We start from the raw sequence: 16620 nt of genomic DNA on the forward strand, positions 1-16620 counted from the left end.
CTGCGTGCCAGGTACTAGACGAGGCACTGGGAATACAGAAGTGAATGAGATATACATAGTTCCTGCCCTCTTTGGATCTATACGGTGGGGGAGATATACATTAAAGAGGCATAGGTTTGAATGAACATAAAATTACACACTTCTGTAAGCACTGTGAAGAAAAAGATCAGAGGGCTATTTGAGATTGTGTAGTCAGGGAAACACCCGTTGGTAAATATCATCTAGGTTGAGACTTGACTGATGAGAAAGAATCAATCAGGCAAAAATCGGGGGAAGAAGAGCATGATGGTCCCGTGGAGGGACACAAGGAAGGAAAGGAAACAAGGCTGACTTGGAGAATGAGGAGAGAGACTTGCAATGAGGATGGACAGGTAGGGGAGGGGAGCTTGGCAAGTATCTGCTGTCTTGAAGGTCATAGCAGGGCAGTCCTGGTAGGTAAGCAGTTTTAAGCAGAAGGGACAGGACTATTTAAGTTTCTAAAGGATTACCCTAGCTGCTATGGGTTGGGAGGACAGGAGGGCAGGTTAAGAGAAGGGTTAAAAGGTCATTTAGGCTGTCCTGGTAAGACTGAGCAGTGGTGATACCAGGGTGGTGGTACTGAAGGTAAGACACAGTGGGGAGATTTGAAAGCTATTTTGGTTGTTGAATTGATGGAATTATTTTCCTTGTAGTAATGAATTAGATTTGGCAGTGAGAGAGGGGAAACATCAAAAATGACCTCTAGGTTCTGCTTTGAACCACTGGCTGATGGCTGGCAAGTTTTGTTTCTGTATTTCCTCCAGAGGTTTACTTACACCATCAGAACTGAAACAACGCATTTAAAATGGAGTGACTCAATTCATCATTCGTCCATGGCTTCTTACCTCCCCTAACTTTGTTTTGATTTTATAGCCTTACTCTCTAATTTTCATATTACCCAACAGTTTCTTTTTAATACATGGCTTTGCAGACCTTATATTTTTTTTTCTTGTTTTATTCATCCTAACTTTTATTTTCATTAGTACAAAAAATGTATTTAAATGAGTAAGCTTGTTTTGCTGTTACCATTCTAATGTTTACATTACATTCTAGTGAAGTTTACAGGTGAGACTGTATTGGTCACCAGAACACATGGTGTGAACAGCCAGGCTATTAACTAGAGCTGGGGAGATTCCTGACATCTCCCTCCCCAGCTCATCCTCTGAAATAATATTGCAAAAATATTCCCTCCAACAATCTACCTGAGCTATAGCCCAGTGAGTTGTCTGGAGGAGGAAATCATTCATGTTCCCAACATTTACGAAGAAAATCTATTGCTTAAGTTAATCTCAGGAATACACATTTTTGGTTGAATATTTTACTTTTGGCCCACTTTTTATCTTTTAAGTGTGACCTTAAAAGTTGGACAAAATAACTATATTTACATACAGCTGCTCTAAATTATATGGGAGCTTATTTTTTTACTGTATATTTTTAGCTACATATGTCATAAATGAATATATTCCCAATGTAGAAATTCAAATCGAGAATTATGTGAGACAGTAACCGGTACAATATGTAAATTCTCTTTAATCTATCTACCTATCCATCCCCTATTATACTCATCGACTGCTATGCAACCTGCTGGTAACCCATAAAATGTTTTGAAGATCTTTTCATGTTTATACATCAACGCTACCTCATTCCTTTTTAATAATTGGAAAACATTTCGATGTCTGCATGTGCTATAATTTTTAACCATTTTCCTTTTAAAGGATATTAAGATCATTTCCAATATTCTGCTGTTATGAATAATTCAAATGTTCTTTTCTATACATGTTTCTTGTGTACACATGTATTTTTGATAAGATTCATAAAAATTAAATTGTTGAGTCAAAAGATATGGGCATTTCATTTCACTAACAGTCTATGTGAGTTCTCAACTTCACATTTATCTAACCATCAACACTGGATATTAATAGTCTTCAAAAATATTTGCCTATTTTGTGAAAGTAAATATCTTATTGGGAGATACTTGAAGGCTGTGTAAATATTCATCTTAGTGTCTCATTGTGCTTTTGTCTACTCATTTCAGCATTCTTCCATGGTTCTTAAACTTGCCTAAGTTGGTTGTTTTCTATCTACCTCATTTCTTTCATACTGATTAATTGGAATTGATGGTGCCGGTGGTGAAGAATCTGCCTGCCATTGCAGGAGATGCAGGTTCCATCCCTGGGTTGGGAAGATCCTCTGGAGTAGGAAATGGCAACCTACTCCAGTATTCTTGCCTGCAAAATTCCATGGACAGAAGAGCTTGGTGGGCTACAGTCCATGGGGTCGCAAAGAGTCAGACATGACTGAGTATATGCATGCCTCATGACTATAAAGAAGAGTAGACTCTTCTCCTTTACTGATTGATTGGTTGATAGAAGTATGGACTTGCGGATATTTCTTTGCAACTTTCTCTTATGGTACTTGTTGACTGTTGGTATCATGCTGGTATTCAGCCTTAGATGGAGTTTACCACCTGCTTTGGGCTGCGTTCCCAAGCAACTTGACTCCGGAAGACCCAGGCCTGGCACGCCGGGGGCCACTACCAGCCTCACACCATCCACAGGCTGGGGGCCTCGATCAGAAGGACTGGGTCCCCCAAGGCGGCCAGATATGGGCCTGACCCTTCAGAGCTACCCATTTTCACCGCTCGTTGATCTGACAGGTGAGTTGTTACACACTCTTTAGTGGATTCCAACTCCCATGGCCACCGTCCTGTGGTCAATATCAGCCATCCACCTGTGGACATTTATTTTAGTCTACGGATTATAATTTGATACTATTGTTATTTATTTTGTCGCTCAAATTATTCCAGCTTTGGCCATTGGGGGCTCCTCTAGGTTGACTCCTGAGTTCCTTTGACATGGCCCCATCATTTCTTAAACGCATCTTTACTATCCTGGACCACAAGATATTCTGGGCGTGTCTTCTACGTTCCCTGCCACAGGCCTGGAATCAATACTTTCTCCAAAGCAACATGGTTCCTTTTAGGAAATAGAATTTAGAACCAATATCTGGGCTCTAGGTATGCTAATCGCTGCTGGGTTCTCATTGCTTCTAGGCCCTCTCAGCAGATGGAGCTGGGAGATACGTCTGGACACCAACCTGTCCATGTGAACATACCTGTACTTCTTTATCTAACCAGGAATCCACACTAAAACCTTCGGTTCAATCCAACACAACCGAGTTTATTCTATTCTTTGTTTTCCTTATTTGAAACTTTTTCTCCAAAAGTGAAAAACCTGGCTCTCATTATCCACAATGTATTTATGTATTTTTTCAATCTTAGTATAAACACAAGTAGTACTATGGACTTACTTGGTTAGAAAAACTCTTGGATATTATATGGTATAATTCCTTCATTTTACAGATGAGAAAACCCAGGCCTCTGGTGATTAAGTTGCCAAAGGAAAGAAGCAAATTACTAGAAGGAAAGAATTATAAATGTTAGGATTTATAATTTTAATATTGTGTATATTTCACAGGAGAGTTTAGAAAGAACAGGAAATGTAATGTCAGGTAACTGCTAAGAAGAAGCATTAATTCACTTTTTCTCCCACTATTGATATACAAGTAAATCCATTCTGGCTAAAAAAGTGAGACATTTGGTCAGCATGGCTTGTGTATATAGAATGGCCAAAGGCCAGAAGAATAAGACAACACTCATGTGGTGTTAGGACAGCCTCTAGAAAATGGAAAAACGGAGTGATCCATCATCATATCTAGTTTCTACAATTATGGATGCATTGATGTCCTCTGAGCTTATTGAAATTTATAGATCTTATTACATGAAGTTGATGTAAAGGAAGAATTTTGCTTCTCTCTGTCACAAATAACATCAACATCTTGTCTTTTGTGACTATATTTCAGTCTCAGAGGCTGAAATTTCTAAAGTTGAGTTGAGCAGACTATTAAGCCTCCTGGAAAACCACTTATTTGTAAGCCTGAAAATTGACTGCTATATGCCATATGTTGGAACCCGATCATCAAACCCCTTAAGTGTTCTGTCTCCTCCCTGTTATGGAGACTTGGGATCTCTGTGTTAACGATGCCTCAGGATCTTCATTTTTCTTTGAGCAGCTCCGTGCTAGACTGGAGAAGAGGAAGAGCTGGCCCTCTTTGTCAAGGGCAATGGGAAAGACGTGCCACCTTGGGAACTGAAGCTTGGGGCTTCTTTTTCTGCAAAACAATGTCACATGTGACAGTCAGGGTCTCAGATTTGTTAGTAGTACAACATACGTATAAACTTAAATCCACATATGTTATTTCTGTAGGCAAATATTTCCAAGAAATTAACTTGGAACTCAACTCACAGGTTGGTGACACTCTGTTGAGTTCTTGTGTCCTTAGTAGGATATAATTGCAAAGAACTGTATTTGATAGTTCCTAAATCTTTATTCAGACTCTGAACACATTTTATCCTTGCCTTGACAAGAGCAAACCCTTGTTGTCATTGTTGTTGTTGTTGCTGTTGTTGTTGTTTCGTCACTAAATCATATCCAACTCTTAGCGATCCCATGGACTATACTCTGCCAGGCTCCTCTGTCCATGGGCTTTACGGGCAAGAATATTGGAGTGAGTTGTCATTTCCTTCTCCAGGGGGTCTTCCCAACTCAGGGATCGAACCCATGACTCCTGCATTGCAGGTAAATTCTTTACCATGGAGCCATCTGAGAAACAGAACAAGCTCTAGGAAATGGCAGATTGAGTCACTGTCTTGGGCTTTGATGGCCAAAGTGAAGCTGGTAAGTAGGATTCTTCATGGATGGGAAGAAAATAGGAACCCGAGTGAAGTTAAAAAAATCTTCATGCATCTATCGTAAATCTCACAAATTATCTTCAAAGCAACCACTCTTATTTCAGACCTCTATATTTGCCCTTCTAAATTTTTTTCTCCTTCCATTTGTACTTTCTATATATTTTATCTTCTTTATAATCAAATATTTAAATAGAGATTACTGTACAGAATGGTTGTAAGTAACACAGTCTGGGGACATGAATTAGTCATGTTCTTTTACCTTGACTCAAAGTATTTATCGATATTAAATTAAGAGACTTGGGAAGTATGTGCTTGAGTGATTTAAGGGACTAGAAATTATTTCTGAATTGCTTGATTGAAAAAGAGATCTATAAAAATTGTCATCTCATAAAACATTGACAGGGTTATTGCTTAAATAGTCATGAGACAAAACTTCTTACACAGAAGTAGTGGCCTTCTCAAAGAGAATCTTCACATTGCAGAAGACATTACCATAAAATCTTTTAAGAAAATGTATGAATTTTTCACGTTTGAAATTTTGCTGAACTCTTTCTTAGTTATCAAGGGCAAAAATGTTTCTCAGAAGACATCTTTACTTTCAATCCAACAAAATCAAAATACTTATAACAAAATAAATAAGTTTAAGGCAAAACGCAGATACTTTATTTGTAGGAATTCACCAAGAAGAATTGTAGGGGGGGGGGTGAAGAAGAGCTGCAATAATAATGGAATGAACTGAAAATGGTCCTGCAAATAGATTTTCTCTTTTCATATCTGTGAAAATGAGAATGTTTCTTTTTAAACTTACAAGTATTCAGACTGCTTAAATTGTCCCCATAACTAACATCAAATGGCCTCATGGTGAAAAGAGTCCCCAGAGTATGTCTAAATGACATGCTGAAATGACCCTATAAATTTTGCTGCATTACTAAACTTCTCATTTTTGATACACTTCACATTTGAAATGAGAAATTAAGTTAAATAAAAACATTTGTAAAAACAGTTTACCTGTGGATGGAGTATAGATCCTTAGAAGAGTCAGAGCTGATAGGCCAAAATTAATTGAAAATATTCAGGAAGAGAATTTTTTAAGACCTGAAAGGAGAGGAAATAAAAACAAAAACTTGACCCAAGAATTAAAATCCTGAGGATGAGAAATCATGTGACCATCCAATTTCTTTTTTTTAATCATATGAACTAGTTTAGAATGTTTCTTAGAAATTTCCTTTTCAATAGACCTAAGTGAGTGAACCTTAATTTATATGAAAATGGGTTTGCCAAGATTCTAGGATTTTAAAATAAAATCTAATTCACTATCATACTTTTTCCATATTTTAAAATGGTATTCTCTGTGATTATGAATAAATGTGCAGTATTAAAGTGATCTACGAGAAATCACTCCCAAATCTGGACAATATTCTTGGTGGCTCAAGAGATTCTTTATGAATATTACATTTTTATATGTGTTTATTTTAATGATAGTCTAAAAAAGTGACTATTCAATAACATTTGGATGACTTTTTAATAACCAAACATCCTATGTTAACCTCGTATTTCTATTTCTATTTAGGACCACATTAAAGCCAAGTAGTTCTGCTTTGATTGTTAAGAGCAACTGAACAGAGGTCATAGATGATGCATTCAGGGCAAAGGAAGTCCAAGTTGTACACAGAAAGGTTTCTTGAGAAGTGGGTTGAGTCAGAGTCATCAAAAACCTACGCTGTAAAACTCAAAAGGAATCTAGCACCTTCTGGTTCAAGATGGTGATTAGAGCACACTTGAGAGCCTACTAAAATAGCAAGTATTGGAATTTGGATAAACCACTGTTCTCAACCTTCAAAAATAGAGAGAATAAAGGGGCAACACTGAAGCTAAGTTATTTCAATAAAATTTGAAAAATTGTATGAAGAGTGTTGACTGATGATGGAAGCAAAAGAAGCTACAACCTAAAACACAGGCAGCTTGAGGTATGAAGAAGGTAAGGGACAGGGAAGGGATAAGGCTGAGAGTAGGGAGAACAACTGTCCCATTTGCTTGGGACTATCATTACTTTGCCAGGAAAGGTCCGTCTAGTCAAGGCTATGGTTTTTCCATTGGTCATGTATGGATGCGAGAGTTGGACTGTGAAGAAGGCTGAGTGCTGAAGAATTGATGCTTTTGAAATGTGGTGTTGGAGAAGACTCTTGAGAGTCCCTTGGACTGCAAGGAGATCCAACCAGTCCATTCTAGAAATCAGCCCTGGGTGTTCTTTGGAAGGAATGATGCTAAAGCTGAAACTCCAGTACTTTGGCCACCTCATGCGAAGAGTTGACTCATTGGAAAAGACTCTGATGCTGGGAGGGATTGGGGGCAGGAGGAGAAGGGGACGACAGAGGATGAGATGGCTGGATGGCGTCACCGACTCGATGGACGTGAGTTTGAGTGAACTCCGGGAGTTGGTGACGGACAGGGAGGCCTGGCATGCTGCGATTCATGGGGTCGCAAAGCGTTGGACACGACTAAGCGACTGAACTGAACTGAACTGACTGATCTTGATTCTAGAGCTGAAAGTCCTATATCCCAGGAAACCCCTCAATTCCAGGCAAACTGGGACAGGTCACTGTAACTGAAAGCACAGGGTGTTACGTAAAATTCCCATGTAGACTGACCTGCTTTCCTACTTCCTCTCTCCAGAATTGTGCATTGAAAGAGAAAAAAGAAATACACTAAACAGGGTTGGGGTTGGTCTCTAAGTTTTAGATGTTTGGATAATTTTAACTGGCTTTATATCCTGTGGTATTTTATAGTTTTTTAAAAAACTAGTTGTAAGATATAGATCTTATGATATAAATTGTACTTTAGTTTTTATAATAATATATAAATATGCATAATTTTATTATCTATGAAATACACATATTATATAAATTCAATAAAAAATTTATAAATATGCAATTATAAAATATAAAGCCATCAAAACCTTCAAAATCAGGGAAGAAAACAATTTTGTGTTATAGCCATTAGTAATCATGTTAAAGCAGTGATTTAACAACAGCATGTGAAGCTTAGCAAAAGTATTTCAATTTTAATTTCATTTATGTATTTTTCATTTGTGCTTAATTACTACATTTTTCTAATTTTATAGATGGATTCAAAATATATCTTAGGGACTTATATGTACTTTTATGTACATTTTTGGTTGGTTGTTTAGTTGCTCAGTTGTGTCTGACTCTTTGCAACCCCATGGACTGTAGCCCGCCAGGCTCCTCTGTCCATGGGATTCTCCAGGCAAGAATACGGGAGTGGGTTGTCATTTCCTTCTCCAAGGGATCTTCCCAACCCAGGGAGTGAACCTGCGTCTCTTGCACTGAAGGCAGATTCTTCACCATCTGAGCCACCACATATTTATACGTAAATATATACTGTAAACATTTAAATAATGTTAGAAAAGAATTTAAGTATATACTGAAATATATGAGTTTTTTTTTTAAGGGAGCTTGTATACTGCCTACTTTTTTCCTCTCTTTGTTTAGGTAGCCTGACAACTTGACTCCACTAAACTTGATCTCATCTAGTTTTCTAGCGTTTTTGTCTCACGTTAAGCTGAACTTCAGCACCCACCTGTGTAACAGAATAGCAGTTTTCTTCTTGCACGGAACTGTACTGCAGGTCACATCACAAGTCCTTATTAAATAGGTCAGATTTGAAGTTTCTTAGTCCATACTATGCAATGTTAGGCCATCAATCACCAAATGTACCCAAGAGATAACACAAGAGTGAGAAAAGAAGCATCTAATTTTATCACCTAATGAGGATGGACATCCCATAGTTTATGTTGGTTCAAAAAACTATTCAACCCTGGACCAGAGGTCACAAGCATGCACATGTCCTTAAATATGAGTTTTCCTAGAGTCTCAGCAGACGCTCCAGTCCAGGAAACAACCAAGCAGCCTGCGTGCTACATTTTATCCCACATATTCAGGGCAAGGTTGATTGAATGAGGGCAGGAAAATCGCTCTCATCCCCCCTGGGGGTTTCTTGTGTCCCCGTAATGATACAACAGTGTGAAGCAAACGAAAAACGCAGTGTGATGTTTTCGAATACATCAATTGTGGCAATGAAAACTTCATCAAAGAACATTTTTGAAGTTTAAAAAAAAAAACAATAAAATCTATTGATATACTGCCTGTGATCTTGAGAATACAAGGCATATTTTTAGGTTCAGGATTTCAATGAATTAGGGTAAGTGGGTGGCTGCTCAGTAAAATCTGTGTGGCTGGGAGCTTACACCACTTGGTGTTATTTTGACTGCTAGGTACTATTTAAGTAGTCACACATTCATTCTCCTGCAAAACAGAAGCTATTTTTAAAAAATTAAGAGTAATGTAGTTACAGAAACAAAATTATAGAAAAGAATTATACAACCTGCTATGGACTGAATTTCTCCTAAAATTCTTATGTTGAAGATCTAACTCCCAGTGTGACAGGATTTGGAGAGAGGGCTTTAAGGAGGTGCCTAATGCTAAATTAGAACATAACGTGGGGTCCTAATTTGATGGCACTGGTGGCCTTAAGGAAGAGGAACATCTCTCTTCTCTCTCCCTCAGCCGTGTGACGACTCACGGGGCAGGTGGCCATTTGCAAGCCAGGAAGGGAGTTCTCACCAGAAACCACGCTGGCCTTGATCTTGGACTCCTAGCCTACAGAGCTGTGAGACATACATCTCGGCTGTTTAAGCCAGTTATTCTATGGAGTTTTGGTATTGTAGGCATTTGCAATAAGCGTCTAGTACTAGATTTAAAATACTTCAGCCTCAGCTTCTGCACATCCATGTGCAATTCATAGATCCTTCCATTGTGTGTCATTTGCATGTCCCATGAAAACAAGCAGGGCTCTGCTACTAACAATTTCCACTTGAGTACAAGCAGCTTCCTAACACTGAGTTTTCTTTAAGTCCCTTAACTCCAAGTTTATAATGAAAGGCTTGTCCAATATATAATAATATTAGGATAACAAAATGGTGGGTGCAAAAGATTTTTTTTTTCCACAAGCTGGGTTGCTTTACTATTTGTTATCCTTGAAATATCACTCTTATTTACAGGGAGGACTTAGGATTAATCCATGGGCTGGATTTACAGTGATCCTGGGGTGTTGGAAGAAACGGTGCTTATTTTCATAAGCAGCTCTGCCTTTGCTACCCTGAGGAGAGTAATCTTGGGTCTGGTCCACCTGGATTTACTGAAAACCTATTAACAGGGACGACTGGAATGTAGAGGTGCCACTTGATGTTTCATCTATTTTCTAGTCCCAGCCTCAGGTTTCAGAAACTGTACTGATGGCAGTCACTTACACATCTACTAATCTTGAAGCACAGTATCATTAATGTAAGTTAGCAATTTTCTTTTAATTGATAGAACACTAGGTTAAATTCAGGGATATGTGATTTTTACTCTGGATCACATAAGTAACACAGTTTGTGCCATATATTAAAAAATCTATATGAATAAAACTGTTGATAAATTTCACTTATCACAATGCCTGACACCTAATAACTCTAATTGCTTATTGTTAAAGTTGTAGGTAATTGTGCAGAAATCTTCAACAGAGGAATTTTAGTATCAATGAACTAATTACATGTTCTTTTACATCCCTAACAAAATCACTTTGGAAACATTTGTATTAGAATAGATACATTTTGCAGTAAGATTTGTATTTTTGTGTTCTTCCTGTTGATAATAAATCCATATGAGTATTTGTACATATACATTTTCAAAAGACAAAGCTTGATGATCAGCCTAAAGCAGAAGTTTATTTTGATTATTGCCAACAGTGGTCTAAAAAGGGTGGAGATTTTAGAAATACTCAACTGCATATTTTTGCAGTGTGTGTGATATTTGTTGGTCTTTTCAATTTAAATCAGAAAGCAAATATTATCAAAAGCCTGTTAAATGAAAGGTGCATATATTCAGATAATTCCTGTGCTTATCTGGGTAAAGAGACTTAAATACATTAAAATAATAATATGTGAAGGGCTGGCGGCTCAGATTGGAGAGCTGGACCTGGGTCGAATCTGAATCACAGCAGTGGAAGGTCCACACTAAGCTTAGAAGAATAGAGAACAGCCGGCAGGGATGGCTGGACCAGCTCTGAGAGCAGGAAGTGAAGCTTACAGGCACAGCACTGAATCACAGGACTTATATCCTTACCATCTGCCTCCTTTCTCTGAGCAGATGACCTTCCTTGTACTCTATGCCACAAAGAACAATTATTATATGGAAGTACCTTCACCATCTTGGTGGCTCTGATAGTAAAGAATCTGCCTGCGATGTGGGAGACCTGGTTTCAATCCCTGGGTTGGGAAGATCCCCTGAAGAAGGGAACGGCTACCCACTCCAGTATTCTTGCCTGGAGAATTTCATGGACAGAGGAAACCTGGTGGACATGACTTAGCAACTTTCACTTTCACCTTCTTGTCCATTAGGGTCACTTCGTGTTCCAAACAATGACTGAAGAAGACTCAAACTGAGATGTATAATGATAACATTTTTTAAATTTCACAGAAAAAAAAAATCAGACAGATGCTATCAGTATGGAAATACAAGAAAAAATTCCAGGTAACATATCATGTTAATTAGCAGTCTTCAGAGAAGCCGAACCAATAGGATGTATATATATATATATATATATATATATATATATATATATAAAAGAGAGAGAGAGAGAGAGAGACTTACTCTCAGGAAGTGGCTCACATGATTAGGGTGGTGGCGAGTCTCTGGGATGGCTGATGTTTCCCTTTTAAGGCAGTCAGGCAGAAGAATCCTCTCTTACTCAGGAAAACTTCTGCCTTTTTGTTCTATTCAGAACTGCATGAGGATGGGGTCCATATACATGAGGGTGCTTTATCCAGTCTACTGATTTAAATGTTAGTCTAACCCAAGAGTCGGAGAAGGCAGTGGCACCCCACGCCAGTACTCTTGCCTGGAAAATCCCATGGATGGAGGAGCCTGGTGGGCTGCAGTCCATGGGATCACTAAGAATCAGACACGACTGAGCGACTTCACTTTCACTTTTCACTTTCCTGCATTGGAGAAGGAAATGGCAACCCACTCCAGTGTTCTTGCCTGGAAAATCCCAGGGACGGGGGAGCCTGGTGGGCTGCCGTCTATGGGGTCACACAGAGTCGGACACAACTGAAGTGACTTAGCAGTAGCAGCAACCCAAGAGTATCCTCACGAAAACACCCGGAATGATGTTTGACCAGATATCTGGGTGCTCCACCGCCCAATTTAGTTGGCATATAAAATTAACCATCATATACACAAAGGCCAGCTTCGTGCTTTTTCTCCAGTACACTACACACGAGAATACAATAACTAGATTTGTGAGGGAAAAAGGTGTGACCAAGAATTCTATATCCTAACAAGATGTCACTCACATGTGATAGAAACAGAAAGGACGTTTTAGTTATGCAAAGGCTCAGAAAGTAACCCTGTAAGTGTCCTGATAAATCTACTCATTCCAGCCAAGAAAGTTACAAATAAAATCCTAGCCTCATCAATATGAAATACAGGGAAAAAAAAGAGAACTATATGAAAAGACACTGCAGATAAATGATTAATGTTCTTGAAAGTACAGGAAAAGACTTTGAACATCCCTAAGAGTGGCATCAAATCCTCAAAATAAGAAAAAAACATTTCCCATAAAGACTAAAATGATATTTAATGCTATAAATAATCAAAGAAAGCCAAATTAAAATAAAAAAATGTTTTTACTTGTCAGATAGGGACAATTAAAATGTTGATAATCCTCAAATATTATGAAGCAAGACCTCTCATTCATTAATGATGGGGATATCTTTTTTTGAAAGAAACTGCCAAATGAATTAAAAATCATTAAAAATGTTCCAATCATTTTACTCAACATTTCCATTTTTAGCAATTGGTCTCAATAAAATAATTCAAGGTATGCACAGAGATGTACATATAAGGATTCTATAGGAGGATGAAAGATTAGAACCGACCTAACTTCCAATACAAGCATGATGATTTATAAGGGCCCATTCATATAAGGGAATATTATGCAGGTCTTGCAAGTCAAGCCTAATTAATGATCTTCTATACCATTTGCTTTACAGTATAAAATGAAAGAGACAAAATATAAGTCCAAATAATGAAGATCTCAACTTTATTAAATATACTTAGAGGGAGAGAAAATTTAAGGAACTGGAAGGCTACATACCAAGATGTTACTGTCTTCAATAATAGGAAGTAGAATTAAAATTACATAACTCTTCTTTGCATTTTTCTATACTTTCCAACATTTCTTCAGTGAACTTTCATTAAAAAAAATCAAACAAAGTTTAGTTACGAAAAATCATTTATAAACAGTCTATTAAAATTTTATTTTATTAAAAAATCTAGCAAATATTGTTTATAAAAGCAAATAACTTGTCCCACGGATAAACCTATAAAGAAGCAGAAATTATTTTACACCACTACTGAATAAGGGATGAGAGTATAAATTAGCAAAAATTTTGTGGAAATTAAACTAGAAATGTGTAAAAAAATAGCTTCAAAAGAATTTATCTTTTTTGATCTAGCAATTCAATGTACTGGAAAGCATAAAAAAATGCACTGAAATATTTATATGCCTGGATGTTAAATGCGAATTATTTGAGACAACGCAACTGGTAACAGTAAAGGAATGGTGAGATAAATAACAATGGATTAATTTCTTGTTATATTGGTCACTCATTAGAGATCATGTTGTCAAAAATTATTCAGTGATCCTGGAAGATAATCACGGTGTAATAGTAAGTAAAAACTATAGGCTATGAAATTAAAATAGGATTAAAATATTTAAATATGTATTAATAAATAAAAGAAGAAAACACTCCATAATATAGTTAGTAGTCCTTTCTGGATAATGAAATTATAGATAATTTTTAAAAAGTCTTATATAATACTGTCTATTTTTAAAAGCAATACTTTGGCCACCTAATTCAAAGAGTTGAATCATTGGAAAAGACCCTGATGCTGGGAAAGGTTTAGAGCAAGAGGAGAAGGGGGTGACAGAGGATGAAATGGTTGGATGGCATTGCCAGCTCAATGGATATGACTCTGAGCAAACTCCAGGAGATAGTGAAGGACAGGGAAGCCTGGGGTGCTGCAGTCCATGGGATTGCGAAGGGCGGACACAACTTAGTGACTGAACAACAGCAAATATAAACATAAGAGCAAGACCGAAATATTTTAAGAAATTTTCAATGGCTTAAATGATATCTCCAAATTCCTTAACACATCACACAGGTTCTGAATAATCTCCACATGAGGTACCCACCACTGTCCAATGGTACTTAGTTCTATAATTTTGCTGATAAATCTGCAGTTCTCTGAGCAAGTTGGGTTCTCCTGATTCATGCCTTTGTGTTAGGCTGTTTTGCCTACAAGAATAACTTCCACTCTTTCAATCTTCTGGTTAACGGTTAAATAAACACATTAAACATCAGAATAAGTATCACCTTCTCGGAAAGCTTTCTAGATCCTTTCAGATAGACAAATGCCCTTAGTCTTGGCTGTAATATTACCGTCTTTCCTCTTCTTTTACAGCACTAATCATGTTGTCTGAAGATTACTTATTTCTCTGGTTTTTTCGCTAGTATGTAAAAGATTCGAAAAAGTACAATGAGGGTCTTCCAAACGTCTACAGCAGCTTGAAGGTTCTGAAGGTGCTCTGTTATAGAAACTTAATTAAGCAGTTCTGAATTAATGGTTACTGATCACACATGCTTTAAATTTCTAAAAACATAATCTCCCGTCAAATGCATCATCAGCAAAAACAATTCACAAAGATTAATTGTTTGACTAGAATTGCCTACAATATACCATGTAAATGTGTTGTCAGGTTCTTCTCATTTTCTTCTGGCCCCTGTCTCCTGGCAGCTGTTTGGGGCCCCTCCAAGGTCAGCACCAAGAGAGGATGGGGTGTAAAAGTCGTACTGGCTTAGCACTCTGATCATCTTCGTTAGTGACTTCTGGGTCTAACAGATCCTGAACGGTGACTTTTTCACGTAAATGTTGTTCTTTGGGGTTTGCTGGAGACCTCTCCTTCCCTCCCTGCCAATCCCCACCTGTCTGAAGATCCCTCATCATGCTTTTAAAAATAGCATGATCCCTCACCAGGTTGTCAGCTTGGAGATGGCTTTTCTAACTAACCACTTGCACCCAGGCCCCCAGATATGATGATTTTTCTGTGGCAAGACATGTTCTTAGGCAGAGTCCTTTTAAAGATAACGCATAGCTTGACCCTCTGTAGGCTCCACTTCTGTCTACGGGAGGCACACAGACAGCTTTCTCTCAATAGCAACCCCTCCTGCGGCCGTTCTCTTTACCCTGACAGCCCGGTGCTCTCCTCTTTAGCCACAGCCTCTTTTCTAGGAAATGAGCCAAATCAGTCTCTGAAGAGTCAGATGTTACTCTCTGACTCTACCAAACTCTGGGCTGACCTGGTAACTCAGATTGTAAAGATCCACCTGCCAATGAGAGAGACCCAGGTTCAATTCCTGGGTCAGGAAGATCCCCTGGGGAAGGAAATGGCAACCCACCCCAGTATTCTTGCCTGGGAAATCACATGAACAGAGAAACCTGACAGGCTACAGTCCATGGGGTCGCAAAGTCAAACACAACTGCGCAAAACGTGTCTTTTTTGTGTGTCAAAACACACACACACACACAGACACACACACAAACTACCAAACTCCAGGGTAACTGAGCTCTTCATGTGCTTCTCTTTCAAGAGTCGGGGAAGACAGCTAGCAGATCTTAGCATTCTGCTTTTGTCCATAAATCTGTAGTTCAGAATGATTGTGAAAGGAAAGTCCTTTGTTATCGTTTTGGTTGAGAACACATGAGATATCCTGGTGGTTAGATAGTAGAAACACGTGGAAAGAAATAGATTCAATTAAATCACCAAAGGCAAAATCAGAACAGAAACTCATAGACAACAATTTATTTTTGAAATAGAAGGAAAAATGATAATATAGTAGAGATAGTGAAGTGAAGTGAAGTTGCTCAGTCATGTCTAACTCTTTGCGACCTCGTGGACTATAGCCTACCAGGCTCCTTGGTTCATGGGACTTTCCAGGCAAAAGTACTGGAGTGGGTTGCTATTTCCTTCTCTAGGGGATCTTCCCAACCCAGGGATCGAACCCTGGTCTCCCACATCATAGGCTGATGCTTTACCCTCTGAGCTACCAGGGAAGCACAGAGATAGTAATACTTATCATACATTGGGTTTCCCTGGGCTTCTCTGCTGTTTCACTCTCTCTTGCAATTGCACTGGGGCTGTGTGACTGGTTCCGGCAAATGGACTGAAGACAGTTAAGTGTGGTGGAAACTGTCCTGGTTCTTTCTCACTCATGCAGGTCCATGGTGAGACAGCAGCATCTCATTATTCTTCATCTGAATGAATCTGGGAGACAGAGTTCCCTTTCAGTTAGCCCTGGATGTGTAATATGAACAAGAAATGTGTCTATTGCACTAAGGAAGCTACTGAAGTATAAGGGTTTGTATATAACTGTGGATATCTTAGTCTGTCTTGACTTATTTGAGTAGAACTAGTGAATTGGTCTTCATTCCGATAGTACTTAGCTAGAATTTGACCTGTTTTCCTTCCTTGTGTTTACATCAGCTGCCTGCTGGTTTTTTCTCTTCCTTCCTTCCTCTTGGGATTGCATTGACTCATCTTTGCTTCCTTCGTGCTTTTCTCTCAGAACTCTAGTCATCTAGGTCTTACGTACCTCTCCTGGTGACCCTGCCACAGTGCTTACCATCTTTTTCATAATGCCTAGATGCTCTCAGTGGAGAAGGCGATGG

At 38.4% G+C, this 16620-nt stretch overlaps 1 long non-coding RNA gene across 1 annotated transcript in view; it reads right to left on the minus strand.

Annotated features, from left to right (window-relative positions):
* Nucleotides 1-3341: 3341 nt before the first annotated feature.
* The window catches only part of LOC147347748 (uncharacterized), a 48036-nt gene continuing 34757 nt past the window's right edge, over nt 3342-16620 (minus strand). Inside the window, exons 2-3 of the long non-coding RNA XR_015152545.1 lie at nt 5777-5863; nt 3342-4188 (exon numbers count right to left, since the gene is read on the minus strand). This is a non-coding gene — a long non-coding RNA (uncharacterized LOC147347748). The remainder of the gene's footprint in view (nt 4189-5776; nt 5864-16620) is intronic.

This window comes from Bos grunniens, chromosome 23 (genome assembly GCF_055505025.1).
Source record: "Bos grunniens cultivar Pamir isolate PY7600 chromosome 23, Bosgru_T2T1.0, whole genome shotgun sequence".
NCBI lineage: Eukaryota > Metazoa > Chordata > Mammalia > Artiodactyla > Bovidae > Bos > Bos grunniens.